We start from the raw sequence: 17,965 nt of genomic DNA on the forward strand, positions 1-17,965 counted from the left end.
TCTATGGGAATTTAGCATAGGGGTGTCCAGACTTATGCACCCTGTATTTTAAGGAAGAACATTTATTAATTTACGATACATTATTCATTCACAAAGAAAATTGGTGTCCTTAAAGGTTGGATTTTTCCACATTTTTTTAATAAAAGCATTAAGTTCAATTTCCAAAAGATGATTTTTTATTCCTCTTTTTAGTCAACTTTAGCATGGGTGTCTAAACTTATGCATAGCACTGTATACTTCGTAATAGTAGTGACGTCATAGGCTGTCGTCGGTAAATAGGATCGCCGTGATTGGATAAGCGTTTCAGGCACCGGTTCACACAGAGACGTTCCCCAAAGTGTCATCAATGACACTTACGAAAGGGAACTAGTTAACTTTAAACCTTTTTGCGATATTTCCAACTTCCGGGTTTAAATTCGTCTTTGTGTCAACGTCACAGGATGTGAAGTTTTCTTGTACTATAGTATGGCGATGACTCATGAGTGTCCCATAATTATTCATGAGACTGCATGTCTTTATCCTATGAGAAGAAGCCTCGCTTAATTATTCATGTGTTGATTTCATCTGACAGGTGCTTCAAACAGTGAGATTGCATACAGTAAGTGAGAGATGCATGAATGGATTAAAAACTATTGTTTGTTTTCGCTTAGTAAGGGTTCCTGCGTCACATAGATCCACTTTTCAAAAGATCCTTGTTGACGGCCACATTCACTGTTTCGCATGCCTGGCAGCTTCTAGATGGGATTGCTGGTCATTCTCATGATGGACCTAGCATTTCATTCGGGGCTCCAGGGGAGGATTAGATGTCGATCGCTGCATCAGAAAGAGGGCTGTTACGCTCTGGAAAAATCCAGATGATCCTGAACTCCCACTTTAATAGTGTGTGTGCCCATGCTGAATCAGATTCAGACTTGACAGCCATGCTTTCCCGGGTTACGCTGGGGGCGCAGTGTGGTGCGTAATTGCCTTGCCCCGCCCCCGTGCCTTCCTGGATCTCTGCTCTTTGCAGTATGGAAGCATTTTGGCACCAATATGGCAAGCTGTGCATAGTGTTTTAAAGCCGCAGGCCAAGTGATGTCCACCCTGGTCATCCAGTAACACAGAAGTACCCGTTCTAGTGTTGGCTTGCTGCGCCACTCCCCTCCACATGGAGCAGATATGTGTGCTCTTTGCTCCAGTAGAGTTCCCCGCTTAGGCGAACCCTGTCGAGTTCCTCCACACCCCTCGGCAGTCAAACAATGCGGAGCGTCCGACGCCAGGCCTAACACTCGTATGCATTGGTAGATCCTGTGCTAGGCTAGGTTTGACAGTCTCGTATTTCACTGCAGATTTAAATGTGACGCATTGATTGAAACTTTTTGTGTAATTTTTGAGGACTGGTCAGGATCATTTTAATAGTTTGTTTAATAATTCATAATATTTTGACAGCCAAAAGGGCTTTTCAAAGTGCAACGGGCCATTAAAGTTAAACTTCTGATCAAATACGTGAATTTTGTTCACCATTTCAAACTGACTGTATGTTGTTTACTTTATTTGTCAATTACGTATCTTTACTTTTGTATCTATTTTCTATATGTATGTAAAGGTGTTGGGTTAGACAGACAGACAGAAAGACTAGAGAGAGATGCACATCAACTTAACTTTACTGTTCTTTACTGACATCAAACTTGGAGAGGAGAGAACACAAGTCTCCCTGACAATCTGCTTGCGGTAGATGGTCCAGGACACAGCAAAACTGTGAGAATGGGTGCGTTATATGTCCAGCCGGATGCCGTGCTCATCCCATATTCTCTGAGACATTCAAGCGAAGGCGACACTAGCTATTGCAATGCGAGCACTGATGTCAGAGTCTACTGGTGCATCATCTGCAAGAATACTAGCAGAAATGATCAACACTTTTCAGAACTGTGTCGCCTGCAGTGATTATCGTGGATTGGAGTTGTTAGCCGCTTGAAGCATGACTTCTGTCTTCTTTAAAGGTGCATTGCGCAACATTTCATGTTAAAAATACCCGTTTTTCTAACCCATACATGCTTAAACAATTGCCTGATGGGCTGAATGAGCCCCTCTATAATCCTGTACAGTAAAATAAATAAGAGGGATTCGGGACGGAATCGACTGGGTGTGACGTCATGCGCGTTCACGCTCACCTGGCTATGTCTGGCAGGTTTGTGTATTCGCCGCCATTATCCGCATCAGCGAAGACAACTCGAGCGACTTTTGCAAAAGTAGAAGATGGATTCAAAGAGACCGGCTTCTAGTTCATCCCAAACCCCAACGCAAACTCCACATAACCGCGTGCACAACTCTGGTTGCAGTTTCGCGTGTCGCCAGAAGGGGGCATAGTTCTGCAAAAACTCAGAGACTTGCGCAATGCACCTTTAAGCTAACAGTGAGCCCAAACCGAGAAGCTGTAGTTCTGAAGCAATCTAATAGTGACTGAGCTTCAGTGAGGTTGTGCGCCATCAGTGCACAGTTGTCCGCATTCAAGAGCTCACGGAAAATCGTGGAGCAGTGAGGCAAGCACACAGCCTTGTTTAGTACCATTGGAGATGCCAAATGGGTTGGACAGATCGCCATCATCCAGCATCTGGCCAAGCAAGCGACAGGCTGTAGTAAGTACGCTGTAGTACGTTTACTGCTTAAGCATTTCGGGTATCGGCAACATACTTGATTAGGTCATCTGTTTAAGTGCAACAAGCTGTTATATTTGTAGGGGTCTACAAATATATATTAAAAAAGAAAAAGAAAAAATGGGGGTCTGCACTTTTTCTCCCTCTGGAGAGAACACCCCTTTGCTGCTATATCTGTAGGGGCCTGGTTTCAGTCGCTTAGCGAGGGATGAACACCCTACGCTACTTTAAAGGCACAATATGGAATTTTTCGCCACTAGGGGTCGCTAACCTATTTACAATAACAAAGGCGTAGTTTGATGACGCAACACATGCTAAGAATTATGGATGTTGTCGTCAACGTCAAGCCGGCCGATCTAATAATGTTTATGGATGACTGAATACATCGATGCTTTTATCATGACTGTGATATGAAGCAGTTCGGGATTGATAAGAGACAGCTATCAGCTCCAAACGCGACGCGAGTCCCGCGGATATAAAAGGAATATGGACATTTCATTCTACCGAACTACACGCAGAATTACTACTCACAGGTCAGTTTACTAGACAAATTAAACTTGTGAGGTAACGCAGCGCTGTTTCACTTGGTCTAACATTACACTATCACTCTAAACTGCATTTGAATGTGTTGAAATGTATGTGTTAACGTTAGTTTGTCTGTATGAGACTAGCAGTAAGCTAGATCAACATTAGAATAACATACAGATCATATTCTAACATTTTATCATTGTTGAACTATATAATATTGATTAGTTTTATGTAAATGTGCTCATCTGTTTAATAAAGTACATGTAGGAGTTGTCGAAGTCTCGGATGTGGAGCTCTCGTTTATATACTGTCTATGGGAGCTCTAGGCATCTCGAGAACACCGCGCTGATATTGATTCTCGTTTTAGTTCTCCTTTTTTATCCAAAGTCTGCTTGCCATGGTCCATAATGTTTGAACGAAACAACAACAGCGTGCAGATAGACATTGCGAACTACACAGTTGTCCGCGTCAGTTTGGTTACTATCAGAGGGCTCTGGGTCATAGCTCTGGTTGCCATGGCAGCACGAGCGGAAACCAGAGACAACACGGATATGACGGCATTGACGGCGACAAAACGGAAATAAAGACACGGTCCGTGTCTTCGAATTAAAATATTAATTTCTCTGGATTTAGAAGTTAATTGGAACTGTCGGGATAATGTAAATACACAACTTTAAAAAATATATAACATAGATATAGTGATTTTTTATATTTTTAAAGCAAAAAAAAAAATACATATTGTGCCTTTAATTAAAAGAGGGGCCTGCTATTCTCTCTCTCCTTACTGGGGTGAATACCCCTCTGCTAGCCATAAGTACAAATTAAGCTATACTTCAATAACATTTTCTCTTTTGCAGGAACGGAAGATGGATATGGTTTGGGGGGTTCTTCTTCAGGCAAGTATTACCTCTCATCATGTTTGGGGGGTTAATGCTTAAGCTCTGTATGCCATTAACTATGGAGCAAGAACCCCCATAAGGAACCATACCGCCAAGGATAAATTGTGTTTAATAAACTCCAGTAACTTGCCAAAGTGGTCCTGTCTGAAGTCGAGCGCAGCGTTAGTTCAGGCAGGGCACGTAGGCATAGGCTGCGATTATCAAATCGCTCCAACCACTGCCATTCTCCTATTAGACCGGGAGGATATATATACGTGGCACCACTGCTCAATAAGCATGCTCAAACTGCTCAACCCTCCCGCCCTCACCACTATAAGTATCAAGCATATTACTGTAAGCCTTCTGGCTGTCGTCTTCTTTTGTTTCAGATTACCAAGGCTTTCAAGTCTTAGCTGTTATGGACATCATTGCTGAGAGACCAACTGTAGCAAATTAGCTCTATGAAATATTAATAATCAATAACAACTTGTTATAATTGATTATGAATATTTGGATCAGTTACAATCAATTAAACCTGTTTGTCCTGTGAACACTGTGTTATTTGTTTATTAATTCTAAGAAATGTAAATTTCCGGGGCATGGGGAATGTCTTTATTACTTTACAGTACTACTAAGAGCAAGTAGTCAAGATCTATGATTAGAGACTCCAGATATGAGCTTGAGACACGGACAACTTTACGTGTGACATTAACAAGACTTAATTAACAAGACTAAACACTTAAGTAAGGAATAATTGACTTCAGGTCGTTGAATTATTAGAAAATGTGCATCGGGTGTGCATTATTTTTCTAATAATTCAACGGCCTGAAGTCAATTATTCCGCTTATACTACAGTTGCCACACCTCGAAACATTGTTCAGATTATGTATTTCAAGACGTTCGTAAAGTTTTTGTCATTAAAACGCTCTTGTATGTAGGACTAATTTCTTACGCATCTAATCCCATGCCACCGTTGCTAATTCCAAAACGTCATTTTAGAGTTAGTAACGGAGGTTTGAGCCACTGATAGCAGACTAATGCTGGGGACACACGACTAGCTGACATGTTCTCTGACTGTTTTCATCGCAGCAGATTTTAAACACCGACTTTGAACACAGAAAAGCATGTGCGTCAATATTATTATTTATTTATTAATTCAATTTGTTTTAATTAATTCGTTCATTCTTTTTTTTTTTCTATTATTGACAGATGACAGTAGACTAGCCAAATAAATGAAACACAAAGCCCTTTAACAAGTAGGCCTATCAATAATTATTTATTTGTTATATTATCTGCAATAAAAATCTGTGCTGCAGGACTATCCATTTATTTAGCCTATATTCAGTTTCATTTTCTATTGATTATAGATAGGACTATATACTTTATTTATTAAAATTAAACTGAATGTTTCCGTTGATTGTGAAGCTAGACATTGAAAATTGCAGATCAAGCGCATGGGGCTAAATGTTTTTTCTTGTTATGAATTGTATCCTATTTTCCGTTATTACAGTTGACTAGGCGAAGTGATATGGAGCTGTAATGCGGTCAAGACCTGCTGGAACTACTTTAGCTGTGCGTTTCCCTGAAAATAATGCACACCTTAGAACGTTCGTCAACCAATCAGATTCAAGCATTCAACGGCCCTGTAGTATAAACTACTCTAACATACACTCACATACATGCATACAGTTTACCAAGGGAAAGAGAGCTGAAGCAGAATACAGGAAAGCAAGAAGTTATAGCATTGTTTGAAACTCAGCAGATCAACAGCCGTGAGCAAACCATCAGTTTAGTTCTAACACGCCCTTCTTTAAAGGGGTAAGGATACTTAATGTATCAAATAATGAGACTAAGTTTGATACTTGCATGTCTCGCCCATTTGAATTAAACTGTCCTGATGCGATTTGTTGAGGCTCCAGTTGATCAGATGCTACACTACAGTATAGACGTCCAGGGATTTACTGACACGTCTACACGTCAACACTGTTTGCTTTAAAAACATTACTAAAGTGTCCTAATCATCTGTATATCACTCAAGCTGATGGTTCTATTGGGGGTTAATGCTAAAGCTCTGTATGCCATTAACTATGGAGCAAGAACCCCCATAAGGAACCATACCGCCAAAGATAAATTGTGTTTAATAAACTCCAGTAACTTGCCAAAGTGGTCCTGTCTGAACTAACGTGGCACTACTCACAACACTTTAGGCAATGGCCGAATGATTAGCTGTGTTTAATGATTATAACACCTATGTCAATGTCTGTATATTTTTCAATAATATAATCTATTTTCTTTGCCTAAATATTTTAGGTTCTTCATCCAAGGAATACTCCAACTGGTGGGTAACCCTTTCCGGTAACACTTTATAATAACTGCATGCTCTTAATCATTAGTCAAGCATTACTAAACAGTTAATTCATCATTTATAAAGCATTAATAGACATTAATAAGCAGTTTATAAATACAGCTATAAATGCTTTATTCTTGATTTATAAGCATATCTATAATGTGTTTAATAATTGTGTTTTCATACTTTATTATTGATCAATTTATCATTTCTAAATGAAGTATAGCATTATTTACAAACCAGTTACATTATTTACTATTATTTACAAACAGTGTTGTCATTGATTCATAAGATCACTTAGAAAGTGTGAGTAAATGTAGTAAATTCAGGAGTTATAAAGCATTTAGGGTAACACTTTAGAATACTGTTCCTTCATTAATGAATAACTACACAGGAACAAATGAGTAATGCACTATTAACATTGTAGTAACTACTATTAACTAACAAGAAACTCTGATTAACAAATTAGTAAGTCATAGCATTCAGTCGAATGTGGTAGTTCACTATTAGCTAATCAATAACTGCTATTTTTCATACCTCACTGAAGACTACTAAGAACTACTATATACAGGTTCCTAATTAATATTAATAATGCATAATATATAATAAGGTAATGGTAACTCATTAGTAATTAATCAAGTGTTACTACATCTTTCTAAAGGAACTACTAATAATTTGGATCAGTATTCTAAAGTGAAAAACATGATAAATACCTAATATTGACTGAAGTCATTGTAAGTTTTAAGGCTTTTGTAAGATTTTTGATAGTAATGACTGAAGTGTTACTACATCTTTCTAAAGGAACTACTAATTATTTGGATCAGTATTCTAAAGTGAAGATCATGGGAACACACTAGTAATGACTCAAGTGTTACCAAATCCATTGGAAGGAATTACTATTCAAAAGCTTACAATGACTTCAGTCAATATTAGGTATTTATCATGTTTTTCACTTTAGAATACTGATCCAAATAATTAGTAGTTCCTTTAGAATGATGTAGTAATACTTGAGTCATTACTAGTGGGTTACCATTACCTTTTATTATAAATTATGCATTATTCATGTTAATTATGAACCTGTAGATAGTAGTTCTCTGGGAGATATGAAAAAAATAGTAGTTATTGATTAGCTAATAAGGAACTACTACATTCATCTGAGCGCTATTACTTACTAATTTGTTAATCAGAGTTTCTTGTTAGTGAATAGCACTTACTAGAATGTTAATAATGCGTTACTCGTTTGTTCCTGTGTAATTATTCATTAATGAAGGAACAGTATTCTAAAGTGTTACCCCATTTAGTAGTGGCCAGTGAACTCTTTTTGAGAGCTCATCTAAAGTGAGGACTAGTTATGCCTTGTAAAGCATTTATAAAGGAGATTTAAAGACTCAGTTTTCTTCTAAACAGAAAAAGGAAACAAACACACACAGTGATACAGAACATAGAAATATTAACAGCCTTTAAATCTCCTTTATAAACGCTTTACAAGGCATAACTAGTCCTCACTTTAGATGAGCTCACACACATAGTTAACTGACCACTACTAAATGCTTACTACCTGAATTAACCCTGAATTACAGTAGAAATACATTTTAATAAAGCATTTATTAACACACTAAGTAACTATTACTATATGTCTGAATAATAATATGTATTTAAACAGTTTATTAATCATTTACTTACACTTTCTAAGTGATCTTATGAATCACTGACAACTCCTAAATAACTGGTGTGTAAATAATGCTATACTTCATTTAGAAATGATAAATTGATCATTAATAAAGTATGAATATACAGTTATTAAACACATTATAGATATGCTTATGAATCAAGAATGAAGCATTTATAGCTGTATTTATAAACTGCTTATGTCTATTACTGCTTTATAAATTAAGAATAAACTGTTATAAACTAATGATTAACTCATGATTACTAGTGTGCAGTTATTATAAAGTGTTACCAAATTTCCTTTCTCAGTTCTTTAGGGCTAGGCTCTGCCCCTTCATCTTCAGGCAGGAACCGCAAGCATCTGCTACCCTCCAGATTTGGATTACGCCAAAGAACTCTATCATTTTTTCCATTTGATACTAATTTGCATACAACTGTTAAATAAATCTTATTCATACGTTCTCTTGCCTCCTGAGTCTTTCTGGTAGAATTTCTAATGATTTGGATCAGTATTCTAAAGTGAGAAACATGATAACTCTCTAGTAATGACTGAAGTCACTGTAAGCTTTTGAGGTTCTTGTAAGGTAGTGAGATAGTAATTCCTTCTGACAGATTTTGTAATACTTGAGTCATTACTAGTGGGTTATTATGATCTTCAGTTTAGAATTAATTATATATTCCTCTAAGTTGTATGATAAAAATAGTAGTTACTGATTATCTAATAGTGAACTATCTCTTTCAACCAAGCACTATTACTTACTAATTCTTTAATTAGAGTTTCTTGTTAGTTAATAGTAGTTACTTGAGTGTTAATATTGTATACTCAGTAATGATGGAACAGTATTGTAAAATGTTACCAAATATTCAATTTCTCTATATTACATAATATGCGCACAATTAAAATGTCTGCATAACAAAATAATTTTGACTATAGAATACAGGTCTTTAAATGAAATATGGGCTCAGAGACGCTCAATGTTAGAAACATACTTACTTGGTGGACTGTAGACTGAGTCTGAAGTGCAGCTTCTCCTGGATCGAGTCTGAGAGATGATGTGTCTCTGACAGATTTCTGTCTTATATAAAGCTCTTCAGAGGGCTGGACAAACACACACCAGCCTCGATTGGGGGGGGGGGTATACAAGTACATATACTATTACATTCATAAAATGTGAAAAAACTGCAAAAACAGTGTATTTTGCAAGCAATATTCATTGGTCAGAGTTCTGTGTAAGGTAATTTTATAAACTTTTGGCAGCCATTCTGTTTGTTCACAATACAATGTTTTAAGAGACTGTAAAATATATATTATGTAGACAATTTAAGCAGCCAAGAATTCACTATATATATGTGTGTGTGTGTGTGTGTGTGTGTGTGTGTGTGTGTTTGTGTGTGTGTGTGTGTGTGTGTGTGTGTGTGTGTGTGTGTGTAAAGCCCAGTGGATGGGGAAAGTGGATTAGATCAAAATAAATACAGGTGTTTGGGAAGAATTGTTAGGAAAGACTGCCTGTCTACAGATTCAGTGACTCTTGTTGTAACTAGATTGTAATTGGCAGGAATTATAACTACACACAAATATTTGAAGCCATTGATTGATTTTATAAAGTGAAGGTGGATGATGCCTTTATTATTAATTTTATAGCCAGAGAACTTTACAGAACTATCAGTTAATTTGATCAATGCTGGAACAGATCTCTCCAGCTTTGTGAGAAAAATAGCAGTATCATCTGCGTACAGTCTGATGGCTGTGATCTAATGTTCTTGATGATAGAGTTACTTCTGGCCACAATTACTAAAGACTCTAATACTAAAATAAAGAGCGTTGATGACAATGGGCATCCCTGTCGTGTCTCTCTGTATATAATCAGAGGCTTTGATATTGTGCTGTTAGATCTAACTACAGCTATTGATTTCAGATATAAAATGTTGAACCAATGTTGAAATGAATATCTAAAACCAAAACAAGACAGTGCTTCAGTCATATAGTCAAATCACCTTTATTTCTATTGTGCTTTATACAGTACAATACATTATATAAATACACACTGATACATGTATATACTTAAGAGATGTATATGTATTTTTATATTTTTATATAATTTATATAAAAAAAATGTTGTCTTAAATATATAAATATATGAGTGTTTTTATAAATACATAATAATTATATACAGTACACACACACACATATTATGTGAATACAAACTTTTATTTTGCATATGATTAATCACGAGTAATCATTGGATGGCTCTAAAATACACTTCTAAATAAAGGGCTTGTGAGCAATATAAACCAGCTGATTGTAGTCTCTTAAATATTTAACTGAAGCTTAATGACTGGATGTAAAGCAGACTCCAAACACTATAATATTGGTTTAATCAAATCTTCTAGCCTTCTAAGGAACTTAATAGAAACCTTCTGCCATGTTGCACACAAAAGCCCTATTCAGATAGGACCTGCTTTGCATTTGTAATATGAAAGGCAGGTCAGTGATAAAACTCATTTGGATGAACAAATGATTTCTGTGTGGCAGTGACCCAGAACTCAATCACCTTTTAGTTTTAAATGAGATTGTGGACATGTGGAGTGCTTTAACCCTCTGGGGTCTGAGGTGTTTCTGGCCCTGGAGGTGTTCTGACATGCGCTGACATTTGTGCTTATTTCTGTTACTTGTGACATTTTCATGGTTTAAGTCTCTGAATCACATAGCCTATAATATTTGCTTCAAAACTGTGTGAAAATCATCCTGCCCATGTGAATCATCATGAATATTGATGTGTTGAGGGGAAAAATATATATTTTTTAATTAAATATCATTTGAAAAACCTGTAAAAACTAAACACCAAAGAACATTATTAACTATTGAGCGGTGGTGTGCGCGTTCATGATGATACATTGATTAAAATTGAGATACAATTAATACAAAATGGTTTGGCTAACATTCCCTACAAGTTTGGTTAATGTTTTAGAGAAAACATCTGAATGTAATGTTCAAAGAATGTTTTAAGGATGTTCTCTTACGAGAGATACTCTCGTACTGCGTAGAATACGCTAGGGGAAAATCCTTTTCCACGAGAATACTGAAGCCAAAAAATTATCCTTTAATTTTGTATTAATGTAAAACGCGTTGCGGCAGCATACAGGCATAGGCGAGGCAGCTATTGGCTGGTCTGCTGGCAACTGCTTGAGCCTATCGAGCGAGACCTAGAGTGACGTCAGACCCAATGAGGGCGCTTTGGTCTATAAATAGGTCTGTGACGCCTTTAGGTCTATAAATACCGCTCGCAGGCTTCATATCTCAGATTTTTCATCCTTCAGCGAAGCAACTCACATCGCTGGATCCGAGAAGAAGCCGCGCTGTCGAAGAAAGCACTTCAGCGGGACGAGTCGAGAAGCTGCTGGCCGGGCCGCCTTCATCGCCTTCCTGCTGCGCTATCCAGCGCCAATATCCTTTCTCTGCATTGTGTGTGTGTTCGCCAGCGCGACACACACTGTCTGAAAGAGCTGCGTCTTTTTTAAGATGCCTTCCTGCGGCTCGTGCAGAGCCATACTCAGCGACGGGGACCGCCGCGTGATATGCGCTTCCTGCCTGGGTCAAGATCATGCAGCTCTCGCGCTCACTGACGGCGGCTGCCCTCACTGCGAGCTGTTGCCATTAGCGACTCTGAGGACTCGCTTGGCACAATTCAGCGAGACTGCGCCCACACCTGCTGTTGTGCCGCGCCGTAAAAAGTGCCGCGCTCAGCGAATCCCGGAACCTTCTCCCAGCCGTCAAAGCTCGCCGGTGCGCCCACCTGCTTCTCCGGTTTCATCAGCATCACTTCCTGACGGACAACGGCCGCGGTCTTCAACGGGGAAGAGAGCGAGCATTGAGGCGGAGCTCATGCGCATACTCACTCAGGCCACGGCGAGCCTCGGACTCGAGTGGATTACGCCTGAGCAGCCTGCTCACAACCGGCTGGACGGCTACTTCCTGCCTGGGGAGCGCACTTCACCTGCATCCAAGCCAGCGCCTTTTCATCCTGAGCTTCATGAAGAAGTCACTAAATCTTGGAACTCCCCTTTTTCGGCCAGGACACGATCCTCTGTTTCTCTGGCGTTCTCCGCTGTCGACGACGCTAAAAACAGAGGCTACCACTCCCTGCCGCCGGTCGAAGAGGCTGTTGCAGCGCACTTATGCCCGCCCTCCGCTGGACGGCGTGATAAGATGGCGCTGCCCTCAAAAGCCTGCCGCACGACGTCAGCCCTGCTCCGCCGCGCTTTCTACGCCGCCGGGCAGGCCGCGTCAGCATTGCACACCATGGCCACGCTCCAGATATACCAGGCTGATCTCCTCCGCAAGCTGGATGAGAAAGGACCTGACGCAATCTGCGTGTCAGACCTGAGGAGCGCTACAGACCTCGCTCTCCGCGCTACCAAGTCGGCGGCACAGGCCATTGGACGGAGCATGGCCTCGCTCACCGTGTCTGAGAGACATCTGTGGCTGACGCTCTCGGACATGTCTGAGTCAGAGCGCACCGCGTTCCTCGACGCGCCGCTTTCCCCTGCCGGCCTCTTCGAAACCTCGGTCAAAGACTTCGCCGATAGGTTCGCTGAGGTGCAGAAAGCGACCCAGGCCATGAGGCACTTCCTTCCGAAGCGCTCTGGTTCTGCAGCAGGCTGTGCGAAACCGTCTGCTCAGAGCTCACAGCCTAAGCCTCCGCCCACCGCCTCCTCTTCTCAATGCCGCCAAACCCAGAGCTGCGAGACCGCGCTCTCGCTCATCCGGCCGCCGCCCCGCCCCGCGTGGCCCGCGGCCAAAGGTTGCGTTGAAGCCAGAGGCCCCGAAATCGTCCTAGCACGCCTAGGAAAGCGACGGTGTCCAAGTCCCGCTGCGGCCGGACTTCCACCAAAGCTTGCCGCTCGTCCAGTTCCAAGAAATGTGACTGGTCCAGCGTATTTAGCAGCCAACAAGCCGGTTCCATTGCCCGCTTGCCTGCACAAAAAAGCCGTTTTTATGGCTACCCAGATAAATCCCTTAAAGAGTGTATTTTCTGGTGTCCCAGCCACGGCCGACGGTGTTTCATGTGTAGAAAAAATGCCCACTACTCAGTGCCCATTCCTACACACAAGCACAGCCCTTCACACAGGGCTCGCGCACATAAAATCGACTCAGATCGGTTGCGAATCAAACGTAGCAAACGTGCCCACTACCCAGTGCCCACAAACGCTACTTCCCACATGTCTCACGGTCTCTGTAAAAAACGAGACCAGTATGCATACGCTCTGCTCACGCGAGCAATGCTGTAAAAGTGGTATATGTGCCCGCTACCCTGCGCCCACGTCCACACACAGACATTTCAGTTACCATGGAACTAGCCCAGCCCTCCCCCTCTCGGTTAAACACTGCAGAGGAGTCGAGCGCGGGCATTCTGCCCGCTGTTATCAGCGCGCCCCCTGCCTCAGATGTCATGAGCGTGACGCTTATGTCACAGCACACCGAAGCCGCTGTATCGCGAGCCGATCAGAGGGAAAAGCTTCCCGGGGTTTCGAGATGGGTGCTGAACATCATAAAAGAAGGCTATTCGCTGCAGTTTCGCCGGCGCCCTCGCCGCTTCATGGCGCGCGTCGAGACCACGGTAGAATCGAAAGTAGCACACCTACTTCGAGCCGAGATTCTGAAACTGTTGAGCAAAGGGGCTATAGAACCCCTATCTCAAGCTCAAAGCGAAGGGGGGCTTTACAGCAGATACTTCCTGGTGCCCAAGAAAGACGGGGGTCTCAGACCCATACTAGATCTGCGTCAACTGAACAGAGCGCTTCTGAAGCGTCAGTTCAGGATGCTCACGACCAGAAAAATCCTCGCGCATGTCCGCCGAGGGGACTGGTTTGTGTCAATAGATCTAAAGGACGCGTATTTTCAAATACAGATAGCGTCACGTCACAGGCGATTTTTGAGATTCGCCTTCGAGGGCCAGGCATATCAGTACACAGTCCTGCCTTTCGGCTTGTCCCTGGCACCCCGTACATTTACGAAGTGCATGGACGCGGCGCTCGCACCCCTCAGACTGCGGGGCATACGAGTGCTGAACTATTTGGACGACTGGCTGATTCTAGCCCAATCTCACTCGGAGCTCGTGGAGCACAGGACCATTTTACTCGATCACCTCGAGAATCTCGGTCTCGCAGTGAATTGGGAAAAGAGCTCGCTATTCCCCAGACAGATTATATCTTTTCTGGGAATAGAACTGAACTCGCTGTCAATGACAGCACGCCTGTCATCTCAGCGCACACTGGACATTAGGCGCGCAGCCGGCTCGTTCCGCTGCGGCATGATAGTCCCTCTCAAGATATTTCAAAGGATGCTAGGTCTGATGGCCTCAGCATCATCAGTTCTCCAGTTGGGCCTTCTGCGCATGCGCCCACTGCAGTTCTGGCTCAGAGAGAGAGTGCCACGCACAGCGTGGGCCTCCGGTCGGCTTCGCTTCAAGGTCAATCAAGCGTGCATTGCAGCTTTGAAACCTTGGGAGGCAAAAGACGGGTACCAATCAGGTGTAGGCCTGGGGACTTCCTCGAGAGTGATGGTGGTGTCCACGGACGCATCCACCTCGGGATGGGGAGCGCTGCTCGAGGGCAGACCGCTCATTGGCCAATGGTCAAAGCAGGAGAAGCTCTTACATATCAACTGCCTCGAAATGTTGGCAGTGAGCAAAGCGCTCACGCGCTTTTGTCCCCTGATAAGGGGACACCACGTGCTAGTACGTTCAGACAACGTCTCAGTGGTGTCCTACATAAATCGCCAGGGCGGCCTCAGGTCCCTGACTCTGTACAGGCTAACCAGGCGCCTCCTGATATGGGCTCGCAGCAACCTGCTCTCGCTGAGAGCAGCGCACGTGCCAGGGCTCCTAAATATAGGGCCAGACAGACTGTCCAGGAACCAGGTTCCGACAGGAGAATGGTCTTTGCACCCACAGACAGTCCAGCTGCTGTGGAGGAAATTCGGCAGAGCGGAAGTAGACCTGTTCGCGTCTCAAGAAAACGCTCACTGTCCAGAATTTTTCTCGAAGAGCAAGGACGCGCTGACCCACGAGTGGCCTCGCCGTCCTCTCTACGCTTTTCCCCCGTCTCCCTCCTGACACAGGTGGTAGAACGGGTCAGGGAAGAAAGATGCTCAGTGCTGCTTGTAGCCCCACTTTGGATGAGCCAACCTTGGTTCCCAATTGTGATGCAGTTAGCAAGCACCGCCCCGTGGCCAGTGCCTCTGAGGAGGGATCTCCTCTCTCAAGCCAACGGCTCGATCTGGCATCCTCACCCAGAGCTGTGGTCCCTTCATGTGTGGGCCATCAATGGGTACCCGCTGACCTCCCACAGGGAGTGTTAAACACTATCACGCAGGCCAGAGCTCCGTCTACGCGACGTCTCTATGCCTCCAAATGGTCGGTGTTTTCTGGCTGGTGCACAACTCGTGGTGTGTCACCCCTGCATTGCGGTGTGACGGAGGTTCTCTCCTTCCTACAGGAGCTGTTGGATAAGGGCAGGTCCCCTTCCACGCTCAAAGTCTATGTGGCGGCCATAGCAGTGTTCTCTTCGACCACGCTTGGCCAGTTTATTGGAAGGAACGATTTAGTCATTCGCTTCCTTAGAGGAGCTAAGAGACTGAATCCTCCCAGACCTCCCACAGTCCCTATATGGGACCTTTCTACGGTACTGGAAGCCATGAAAGGTCATCCATTCGAGCCCTTGCAGAAGATTGATCTTAAACACCTTTCTTTCAAGACGGCGTTTCTTCTGGCTCTCGCTTCAGTGAAGCGCATAGGGGACTTACACGCGCTCTCAGTAAGCGCGACGTGCATGGAATTTGGGCCGAATGACTCTAGAGTTATACTCAAACCTAAGCACGGTTATGTTCCTAAATCCCTCAATACACCATTCAGAGCACAGGTCGTCTCCCTGTCTGCCCTGCCGGTCACTGAAGGAAATATGGACGAAAGCTCCCTTTGCCCAGTCAGGGCATTAAGAGCTTATGTGTCTCGCTCGTCTGTTTTCAGACAGACGGAGCAGCTCTTTGTTTCATTCAGCGGGCGTTCTAAGGGACTAGCCGCTTCGAAACAGACCCTATCCAGATGGATAGTGGACGCAATAGCGCTAGCTTACACAACCAAGGGCATGCAGTGCCCACTGGGTGTCAAGGCGCACTCCACGAGAAGCATGGCTTAATCGTGGGCCTGGTCAAGTGGGATTGCCTTGCAAGATATTTGTATGGCGGCAGGCTGGGCCTCTCCGTCTACATTTATAAGGTTTTACAACCTAGAGGTTCCCGCACTACAAGCCAGACTACTGTCGGTCTAGTACGGCCAAATCTCATAAACTGACACTGTCAGTTATGCAGCTATTGAGAATTGCAGTACTGCTCTATGCTGCCATATAGGAAGATAGTGGCTAAACCCCTCCTCTTCCAGGATTCCCTGTGAGTCCCCTGGGTGATTGTGTACTGTATGAACTCCGGGCTGTCGCCCTTGAGTCTATAGTATCAGATCCCAGCACGCACGGCGTTTTACAGTAGGTTCCCCTAGCGTATTCTACGCAGTACGAGAGAATCTCTCGTAAGAGAACGTACTCGGTTACTAACGTAACCTCGGTTCTCTCTAGAGAGAGGAATGAGTACTGCGTATCCTGCCGTGCATGCATGCGCTCTGGTTGCTTCGACTATGAAAAACCAGAGATATGAAGCCTGCGAGCGGTATTTATAGACCTAAGCCACGCCGTTTCGGCGGGACGTGACGCAAGAGGGCGCGAAGCGCCCTCATTGGGTCTGACGTCACTCTAGGTCTCGCTCGATAGGCTCAAGCAGTTGCCAGCATACCAGCCAATAGGCGCGCGAGCTGTCTCGCCTATGTCTGTATGCTGCCGCAACGCGTTTTACATTAATACAAAATTAAAGGATAATTTTTTGGCTTCAGTATTCTCGTGGAAAAGGATTTTCCCCTAGCGTATTCTACGCAGTACTCGTTCCTCTCTCTAGAGAGAACCGAGGTTACGTTAGTAACCGAGTACGTTTTCTCATTTCAAATAATGTTCCAATAAGTCTAAATGTAAACTAAAATATAACGTTTCAACTGTAACATTTTGAGGATGTTGTTGAGATAACAGATTATATATTGTTCTCAGTAAAACATTGGCACAATGTTCCATAATAACAGAGGAGACACATTATCAAATCAACGTTCGAAAAATGTTGTGAGGATATCATGAGATGATGAGTGTTTTTTATAAAACGTTCTTAATGTGATGTGTTAACAAAACTAGATGAACTAGATTTTGAGGATGTTTTGGGGATGTTATTGAGATAACAGATTATGCAATGTTCTCAAAAAAAAAAAAAAAAAAAAAAAAAACCTTGGCACAATGTTTCCAAATAATAGAGGACGAACATTGTCAAATCAAAGTTCGTAAAATGTGTTGAGCAAATGTTTTCATTCCTGGCAATTAACTTTTTAACAAAAGTAGAACATTTTGCATGAAACATTGAGGATTTCTTTAGGGATGTTGTTGAGGTAGCAGGTTGTAAAATTATCATTTATAAATCATTGGGACAATAACAAAGGAGAAACATTATCAAAGTAACATTCATAAAATGTTTTGAGGACATTTTTAGGACTGAGATGACAAAATCTCATTATAGTTTATTTTAGTTTAGAGCTTTATTTATCAGCGTGGGGCAATTACAGACCCTTTCCAAAAAATTTGAATATCATGGAAAAGTTTATTTATTTCCATAATTCCATTCAAACCGTTAAACTTCCATAGATTATAGATTCAGGGCCCACAGCTTAAACGATTTCAAGCCATCTACCAGGACATTTCCAGAGCACTTCATGCTTCCTTCAGCAGACAAGCTTTATGGAGATGCTGACTTCATTCTCCAGCAGGAT

The sequence above is a fragment of the Rutilus rutilus genome (genome assembly GCF_951802725.1).
Source record: "Rutilus rutilus genome assembly, chromosome: 10".
Taxonomy (NCBI): Eukaryota; Metazoa; Chordata; class Actinopteri; order Cypriniformes; family Leuciscidae; genus Rutilus; species Rutilus rutilus.